A 9557-nucleotide genomic window follows, 5' to 3' on the forward strand; every position below is an offset into this window, starting at 1 on the left:
TTTTTTGGTTTTTTTCCGGTACCAGGAATTGAACTCATGACCTCGCACTTGCCAGGCAGGCGTTGTGCCGCTGAGCTAAATCCCCAGCCCCCTGTTCCTCCATTTCTCACCATATTTTCAATTTTTTATTTCCCACTGTAGATTTTGTATATTGCTTTGTCTAAAGTTATTGATCTGTAGTGAGGCAGTGGGATTTTGCTAAGCTCTGGGCTGTCATTGTGGAGTGACATCTATGACCACCTGGACTACCAACCAGTGTTGATGTCCTGACCACACAGCCTGCCAAGACCAGCACTACACTGAGAAGGGATCAAGGCCTGCACTGCTATAGGTGCCCACTTGGGAGCTGAACTTGCTACCCAAAATTGCTCCAACCAGCCAGAGGTGATGGTACCTAGAATAAAAGTCCAATAGAGTGGGAATGTGTCTTCTGGCATTCCAGAACCTCTGTCTAGAGGTAGGCATGCTGATGGGGACTGATAGGCTGCACACAGTGTTAGGTTTCATCAACCTAGCACTAAGTTTCAGAGCAAAGTCTTGTGCTTCCTACACTGTCCTACCCCCAGTGAATAGAGTCTTGTGCCACTCTATGGTTTCTAAGATTGAGGTAATGTTGGTAAAGGTGGACCCTTGGTCACCAAGGCTGATGCTAAGCTAAATCATGCCTTAGTTTGTAGCTGTAGGAACCCGGACAGTTCCAGAGGTTCACTGCCAAAGCCCATGCTACAGCTGATATTAATATAGGCTGAAACACAAGTCTGACCCTCTTCTAGGGTATAGGCCTCTATCTGGTGGTGGGGAAGTTCTAGAGCTCCATCTGTGATCACAGACCTGGTGATAGCTGTCTTTTCTGAGGCTGAGGTGGGGCAGGTGGTGGAGACAGTCTCTTGGTAATAAAGGCCGTTTCTAATCTAAGTTCTGCCTGACTTTCAAAGCCACAAGATTCTACAGAGTTGCAGGAGGAGGGTGGGTGTACCCAAGGTCCACTGCAGAGCTAAAAATAGTACAGGTCAAAACTTGAGTTGCCCCATCAGCACATACATCTCCACCTAAAGTCAGGGCCAAACTTAGAGGCTCCATCTGTGACCTCTGACCTATGTACAGAGACTTTGGTTTCTCCTGAGTGCTGGATTTCACTGCAGTGGGCCTGGCATTGAGCTCTAAGACAAAGCCCAGTGTTAGCTTTTGTGCCCTGCTCCCCAGTGGGTAGAATATTACTCCTATCTTCCCTCCCCAAGCTTGGCGATAGAATGGTAGAGCAGTCAGCCACGTAGCAGATCCAGCAGTTCTGTCCCCAGATATTTGTCTGGTGGTAGTGATTGCGGGGATTTGCTGCATATTCGGTTTTACCGTGGTTTCAGGTCTAAGGTCTGGATTTAATTCTTTCTCCCTTCCGAAAGCTGTAGGCATCTTTCTCCAGAATATTCTGCTTGGAACCTGCTGTAATGATGTGGCAATTCTTTTCTTTTTTTCAGTGTGTGTGTGTGTGTGTGTGTGTGTGTGTGTGTGTGTGTGTTTTGATTTGTTATACTAAAAGCAGGCACTGTGGTCTCTTACATGATTTCTTTAGCTCGTTTGAAGATAGTTTTGCAATTGGATAGCTATTCAACTTGGTGTCTCTGGGGAAATTACTGAAGAATCTTTCTCAACAACCATCTTGCTTTACCTCACTCCATTGAAATTTCTTCTCTCTCTCTCTCTCTCTCTCTCTCTCTCTCTCTCTCTCTCTCTCTCTTCTTTTTTCATGTGGTGTTAGGTCTGATACACGCTAGGCAAGGACTCTATCACTAAGGTACATCCTCAGGACCTTTTGTATGTTATCTTGAGATAAGTTACCACTAAGTTGTCCCAACTGACCTCAAACTTGTAATCCTGTCTCAGCCTCTCAAATAGCTGGCACTACAAGTGTGTGCCAATGTCAGGCTTCCCTCTGTTAATTTTTTAATAGCTGTTCTATTAGGTATAGAGTAGTATCTCATTGTAGTTTTAATTTGCATGTCCTTAATAACAAATGATGTTTAACATCTTTCATGTGATTGTTGTCCATTTGCATATGTTCTTTGTAGTAGTGTGTATTCAAGGTCTTTGTCCATTCTTAAATTGCATGTTTGTTATTGTTACATTGCAGGAGTTCTTTATGTATTCTAAATGCAAACCCCTTATCAACTTTATGATTTGAAAATTCTATTCTGTAGGGTGTTTTTCACTCTTGATGATGTCCATTAGTGCATAAACTTTATAATATCAATGAAGGCTAATTTGTGCATGTTTTATTTTGTTGCTGATATTTTTAGTGTTATATCTGAGAATAAATCCATGGTCATGAAGATTTGCCGCTGCATTTTCTTCTAAGAATTTACAATTTTATCTTATGTTTAGGTTGTTGATCCCATATTGAATTAGTTTTTGTATGCGGCATGAGGAAGGGATCTGACATCATTCTTTTGCATGTGGAAATGCAGTTGTCCTAGCACCATTTGTTGAAGATTCTGTTCTTTCTCTCTTGAATGGACTGGACACTCGGGAAAAATCATTTGGTCATGGATATTAAAGTTTTTTCTGGGCTCTCAATTCCATTTGTCTCTGTGTCTATACTTAAACAGTGTTTTGATTACTGTAACTTTGCAGTAAGTTTTAAAATCAGGAAGTGTAAATATTCTAAATTTGTTTTTCTGCTTCAAGATTGTCTTATTATGAATCCTTACCAATCAACACAAAGATGCATATCACCATCAAAAACTAAATAATGGACTATAATAGGCATTTCCCTAAATAAGATATAAGTATAACCAAGAAGTACATGAATGATGCTCAACATCATTAGTCTTAAAGACAAAATCAAAATGACAATGAGATTACTTTGCAAATATATATATATATATATATAATGGGCAGGAATATGAAGAAATTAGAACCCTTGCACATTACTAGTAGGAATATAAAGTGGTACAACCAGTGTGAGAAACAGCTTGGTAGTTCTCAAAGTACTATTTTCTTTCACTTCTCATTTCTCCTTCTATGTTTTATAGTTTTGTCATTAGTGGTTACTCTAGGGATTACAGTTAATATCTTAACTATGTAACAGTCAAGTTTATGTTAATATTAACTTTTTTTCAGTGGCTATACAAGACTCTGCTCCTTTGCAATTCAATCCTCTTCTTTATGAGGTTAGCTTTGTATTACATCTCAAATTTCAATTCTTTTTAAGATCCAATAATATTGAGCCAAGTGTGGTGGTGCACGCCTGTAATCCCAGCACTCAGGAGACTGAGGCAGGAGGATTGCTGAGAGTTCAAGGCCAGCCTGGGCTACAAAGTGAGTGCAAGTCCAGCCTGCACTGCAGAGTGAAACCGTGTCTCAAAAAGACAATCAATCAATCAATCAATAAATAAATAAATAAAATGTTATATTGTGCTTGTGCATTTACACTACATTTTATGTACCCATTTCTTCATGGATGGACATTTCCACTGCTACCTTTTAGGTACTGTAAATAATAGTGCTAAGAACGTTGGTATTGCAAACATCTGAGTTTCAATTGGGTTATATTTAGAAGTAGAATTACTACATCGTATACTAAAGCAATCACATATTAGTTTAGAAATCATAGTTCAGTTTTCCCCAATAGCTGCACTATTTTGTGCAACCATCAGTAATGAACAAGTCTTCTCATTTCTCCATATCCTTACCAGCACTTGTATTTTCTGTAGTTTTGATAATTGCCATCTGATTTGTATGAATAGACATCTCATTGTGGCTTTTTTACTTTAATTTTTAATTTTTTTTATTTTATGGAAAAAAGGTGAAACAAAATCTCATAAAAGATAATGGGAGAATAATAATAGTTAATACATTTCAAATTGTTATCTTTAAAATACTCAGAGTACAAAATATGGGCACAAAAAATTCTCTAATAGATATTAGCACAAAACTTCCTTTCCTATTCCTCTTCTGGGTACCTCCCCAGAAGAATTAAAAACATCATACCATAGAATATATGTGCACCCATGTTTATAGCAGCACAATTGGTAATAGCTAAATCTTTGAAACAACCCAAATGCCCATCAACAGAGAAATGGTTAAGAAGATCTCATATTTTTATACAGTGGAGTACTAATCAGTCATTTAGAAGGATAAATTTGAGATTTTATAGGTAAATGGATGCAACTTGAGCTCACTGTGGCTTTAATGTTCACTTCTCTAGTAGTTACTGGTACTGAGCAATGTTTACTATGCTTACTTTTTGTAGGAAGTGTCCAAGAGCTCTACTCTTTAAAAATAGGACTTTTTAGAGTTTGTCAGATTTTATTATTTATATATTCTTGATATTAGTCTTTTCACATATTTATAATTTACAATTATTTTCTTCCATTCTGAGTATTGCCTTTTTATTCTCTTGATGATGTGACAATTTTTTAAAAGTTTGATGAAATATAATTTATATTTTTTCTTATGAGTCCTGTATTTTTGGTGTCATAACTAAGTCCAGTGTTATGAAGACTTTCCCCATTTTCTCCACAGAATTTTAGAGTTTTAGCCTTTAAATCTTTGATCTGTTTTGAGTTAATTTTCATATCATATGTAGGGCAAGGATCCCAATTATTTTTTGTATGTGGACATTTAGTTTTCCCAACATCCCTTCCCCTACTAATACTCTTGGTAAATTATTTAAACATGTATTCAAGAGCATATTTATGAGTTTACCATTGTATTCCATTCTTTTATATATCTGCCTTTATGCCAGTACCATACTGTTTGGATTATGGTAGTTATGTAGCTAACTTTGAAATTAGGAAATATGACTCCTCCTGTAGTATTTTTCTTTACATGGTTGTGCATTGTTAGTATATAGAAATAACATCGTTTTGTGTGTCAATTTTGTGTACTGCAGATTTTCAGAAATTGTTTATTAAATCTCACAGAATTTTTGTGGACTCTTTGGAGTTTTTAACTTACATAATCATGTGATCTGAAAATGTAACTTCATTTCTTCCATTCTAGTTCAGATATATTTTATTTCTTTTTCTTGCCTAATTTCTCTGTTTAGTACTTGCAACACTGTTGAGTAGAAATTAAAAAACTGTACACACTTGTCTTATGCCTGATCATAAGGGAAAACTTTTTAGTTTTTAATCATTCAATATGATGTTTGCTATGGGTTTTTCACATGTGACATGTGTTATATTGAGGAAGTTTCCTTCTATTTCAAGATTATTGAGTATTTTTTACTTTTATGAAAGGATGAACTTTGTAACATGTTTTTTTGTATGAATTGAGATGATAATGTGTTTTTCCCTTCATTCTGTTAATGGAATATATTACGTAGTTTGCATTTTTTATTTTGAATCACCTTTGTAGTCCAAGAATAATTCCCTCTTTGCCATGGAGTATAATTTTTTTGAGACAAGGTCCTGCTATGTAGTTAAGGCTGGCCTTAAACTCACTATATATCCCAGGTTGGCCTCAAACTAGCAGCAATCCTCCTGCCTCAGCCTCTGCTGGGATTACAGGTATGTGTCCCCATGTCTAGCTTTAATTCTTGAAATAACTGCTGAATTTGGTTTGCTAGTATTTTGTAGGAACGTTACAATAAAATTCAAAAAGGGCATTGGTCTGTAGTGTTCTGTTCTTTTGGTACCTTTGTCTGACTTTGGTACTATGTTAATGTTGACATTATGAAATGAGTTATGAAGTGTTGCCCCATCTTCCAGTTTTTAAAAGAGTTTGAGAAAAGTTACTGTAAAAGTTTTTTAAATGTTTAGCATAGTTAACTAGTGAAATAGTATCATTCACTATTTTTTATTTCTTGAGAAGTTTTTGGTTAATGATTTGATACCCTTACTATGTATAGTTCTATTTACTTTTCCTATTATATCATTATTCAGTCTTGATAGGTTGGGTGTTTCTGTGAATTTGTCTGTTTTATCCCCCTTATCCAATTTGTCATCATGCAGTGGTTCACAGTACCCTCTTATAATCTTTTTTATTTCTGTAAAAGTGGTTTTTTATGGTTTAAATATAAAATACCCCTCAAAGACACATGTATCAATGGCTGGATCCTGAGTGCAGCAATGTTAAGAAGTTAGCCCAGACAAGTAATTAGATCCTGAGGGTGCTGATTAATGCACTGATAGAGTTCCTAGTTGAATGAGCTTATTAGAAAGTGGGGCCACGTTGGAGGAAGTAGGTCTCCTGGCTCATTTGTTAATTTTTTTAATTAGATTCCATTTTCTGGAGGTATCATCTACTGAAAGACATTTTAGTTCCTTCTAGGTATTTGGCAATTATGAGTAAAACTGGTAGACACATACATGTACAGGTGTTTTGGTAGATATGTTTTTAACTTGTTTGTACAAATACTAAGGAGTGATTTTCCTGGATTCTATACTAAGAGTGTGTTAGTTTGGGAAGAAACTGTCAAACTCTTCAAAAGCAACTGTGCCATTCTGCATTTTTATCAATAATAAATAAGAGTTCCAGTCACTCCAAATCCTTGCCAGCATTTGGTGCTGTTAGTGCTCTGGATTTTGACCATTGCAGTAGGAAAATAGTGGTATCTCATTATTGTTTAAATTTATGTTTCTCTGATTAAATTTGACGTAGAACATATTTTCATATACTTATTTGTTATCTGCAATCATCTGTAATGTGTCTGTTAAGGTATTTGATTCACACTGTTGAGTTTTAAGGGTTCATTGTATACTTTAGATAGTAGTTCTCTATCAAATCTGTTATACAAACATTTTCTCCTGGCTTATGGCTTATTGTCTCATTATCTTGACAGTGTCTTTTGAAGAAAAAACAATTTTAATTTTAATGAAGCCCAGCTTATCAATTCTTTAATTTATGGGTGGCTTCAGTGTTATATTTAGAAATTTGTTGCCATATACAATGCCATCTGGATTTTCTTTTATGTGATCATCTAGGAGTTATAACTTTGCATTATACATTATGTCTGTGATCCATTTTGAATTCATTTTCAAAGAATGTATAAGATCTGAGTCTAGTTGTGTGAGGGTATGTATGTCAGTACGTGTGTGTGTGTGGTATTGCCTTTGTGCCATTATCTAAGATACACTGAGGGGTGGAGATGTAGCCCAGTGGTTGAGTGTTTGCCTTGCATTTGCAGGTTCAATCCCTAGAACTGAGGAAAAAGATGAGTTGATTATCTTGTGTGTCTATTTGTACACTCTCTGTTCTGTTGTATTTGTCTCTCCTTTTGCCAATACCACGTCTTGATCATGTACTGTAGCTTTACAGTTAACTCTTCAAATATTGCCAGTACTCCAACTTTGTTCTTCTCTTTCAATATTTAGTTAGCCATTATGGGTCTTTTGCCTCTCTATACAAACTTTAGCATCAGTTTGTTGGCATTCACGGAATAATTTGCTGAATTTATAACTGGTATTGCATTGAAATTATAAATAAGGTTAGAAGAACTGATACCTTGACAGCAGAGTCTTTCTATGCATGAACTTGCAGTATTTCTCCCTTTATTTAGTCCCTTTCTTTCATCAGAGTTTTGTAGTTTTGTCAGATAGATCTCGTACACATTTTGTTAGATTTATTAGTAAGTATTTCATTTTAGGTGCTAATACGAATTTTATTTGGTTTTTGATTAGAGATTCCACTTGTTCATTGCTAATATTTAGGAAAGTCATTTCTCTTGCATATTAAATTTATATCCTGCAAAACTTACTATAATCACTTGTTAGATCTAGGAATTGTCAATTATTTAAGGTCTTCTGCATAGATGATTCTGTCATCTGCAAGCAAAAAGTTTTATTTTTCCCTTCCCAATCAGTATGACTTTTGTTTAATTTTCTCAACATATTGCATTAGCTTAGACTTTCCAGTGCAGTGTTAAATATCAGTAGCGAGAGAGGATATTTTTGCTTTGTTCCTGATCTTAATGGGAAAGATTCTACCTTCTTGCCATGAGTACAATGTGAGCTATAGGTTTTTTTTCTAGATATCTTTTATAAAGTTGAGGATGTTCCCTTGTATTCCTTGCCATGACAACTTTATTATTTTGCATGTGGACACCCTCATCTCATAGAGAAAGGACGTGATTTTCAATAAACCATGACTGAACCCAGGCAATGGAATGTGACTAAAAATAATGTGAGTATTTCATGATGAAAGATTTTAAGAAGGAGGTACACTATGTCCACTTCTTTTTCCCATCTTGCTTGATGTTGGTGCCCTATCATAAAAAAGCAAGAAGTGATGCCTAGCCCATAAGAAACACTGAGAAAAGATAATATGGACTTCTTAATTTTTCTATTTTAAAAATAATTTTGACATTTCATTAATTTTCAATATGTTTAGCATTGGGAATTTAGGACTTCTTCCACTGCAAACTAATTAGCTGCTCTCTGCAACTTCTATAGTTCTAAAAATGCTCAAGGAATAGTTCACAAATCCTGAATGTCATTGGTTTTTCGAAAGATTCTTCCAGTTGCTTTTATCATTCTAAGTTTTATTTCTAGTCATGTAAGTCCCTTCAACTATTCCTTGTTAGTTTCCCAATCATCACCTATACACAGAATCTTCCTGTGAGAGCCAAGTAGTAGTAAAATTTTAAAGCTATGTTGAAGAGGAAGATGTTTTTCTTCTCTTTAGATTATAAACTCTATTAACACTAGAATGGTATAGCATTTATTCAGATTCTTTCTGGAACTAGTTATAAATCTACCTTTACTATGACAGACACAAGTTGAAAGCTTGTATTGGAAATGGCACAAATAGGATTCCTGATCCCAGTGGTGCCAATAGAATATCTATGCTTCCCTAATGACAAGGCATTGTTCATGGGCTAAAGTGACTGCTCTGACTCTTTTTTCTCTTAGGATAAATTTTTTTGGAGAATATCTCTTCATATGACCTGGAAGTATTTGTGGGTCAGGTCTTGCCACTAGTTCTGCAAATGTGCCCTATTTGAACTCATGGACACAAGCTGAGATATTTTCCAGAACATCTCCAGCCTGAAATAAAAGTTGATATTCACTGAGTGTATTTCATCAGTTAATTCACAAGACCTACCATAGCTTATTTGGTTTTGACTTCAGAATTTAATTACTATAGTTCACATTAGATTTCCATCACTATAACATATTACTTGAGTTAATCAACTTACCAAAAGGTTTACTTTTGCTCACAATTTTGGAGATTTAAATATATGATCAAATTGCCTCATTGCTTTTGGGCCTGTGGTAAGGCAACACATCATTGTGAGGAGCACACAACAGAACAAAACTCATCACCTCATGACCATGTAGTAAAAAAAGAAGAGAGATATGGAGGCTTTGGGTAGTTATAAAAGGTCCAAACCATAGTATACAGTGCTGAAATTCAGGTAGACAAGAAGGAATGCATTTTAAGAATACACAGGGTTCAGCTCAGCCTAGTCCAGAAGACCCAGAAAGGTTTCTCAAAGCAAATGAAGGACAGTTGAGAAGCAAGTTAAGTTAAATGAACAAGAATAGGTCAATGAGTATGGTGAGTGAGAGGGACAGGAGATTATGTGAGTTGTACAGGAAAGGCACATGCTAGTC

Source organism: Chinchilla lanigera, unplaced genomic scaffold, assembly GCF_000276665.1.
Source record: "Chinchilla lanigera isolate Chin_1 unplaced genomic scaffold, ChiLan1.0 scaffold00147, whole genome shotgun sequence".
Lineage (NCBI taxonomy): Eukaryota > Metazoa > Chordata > Mammalia > Rodentia > Chinchillidae > Chinchilla > Chinchilla lanigera.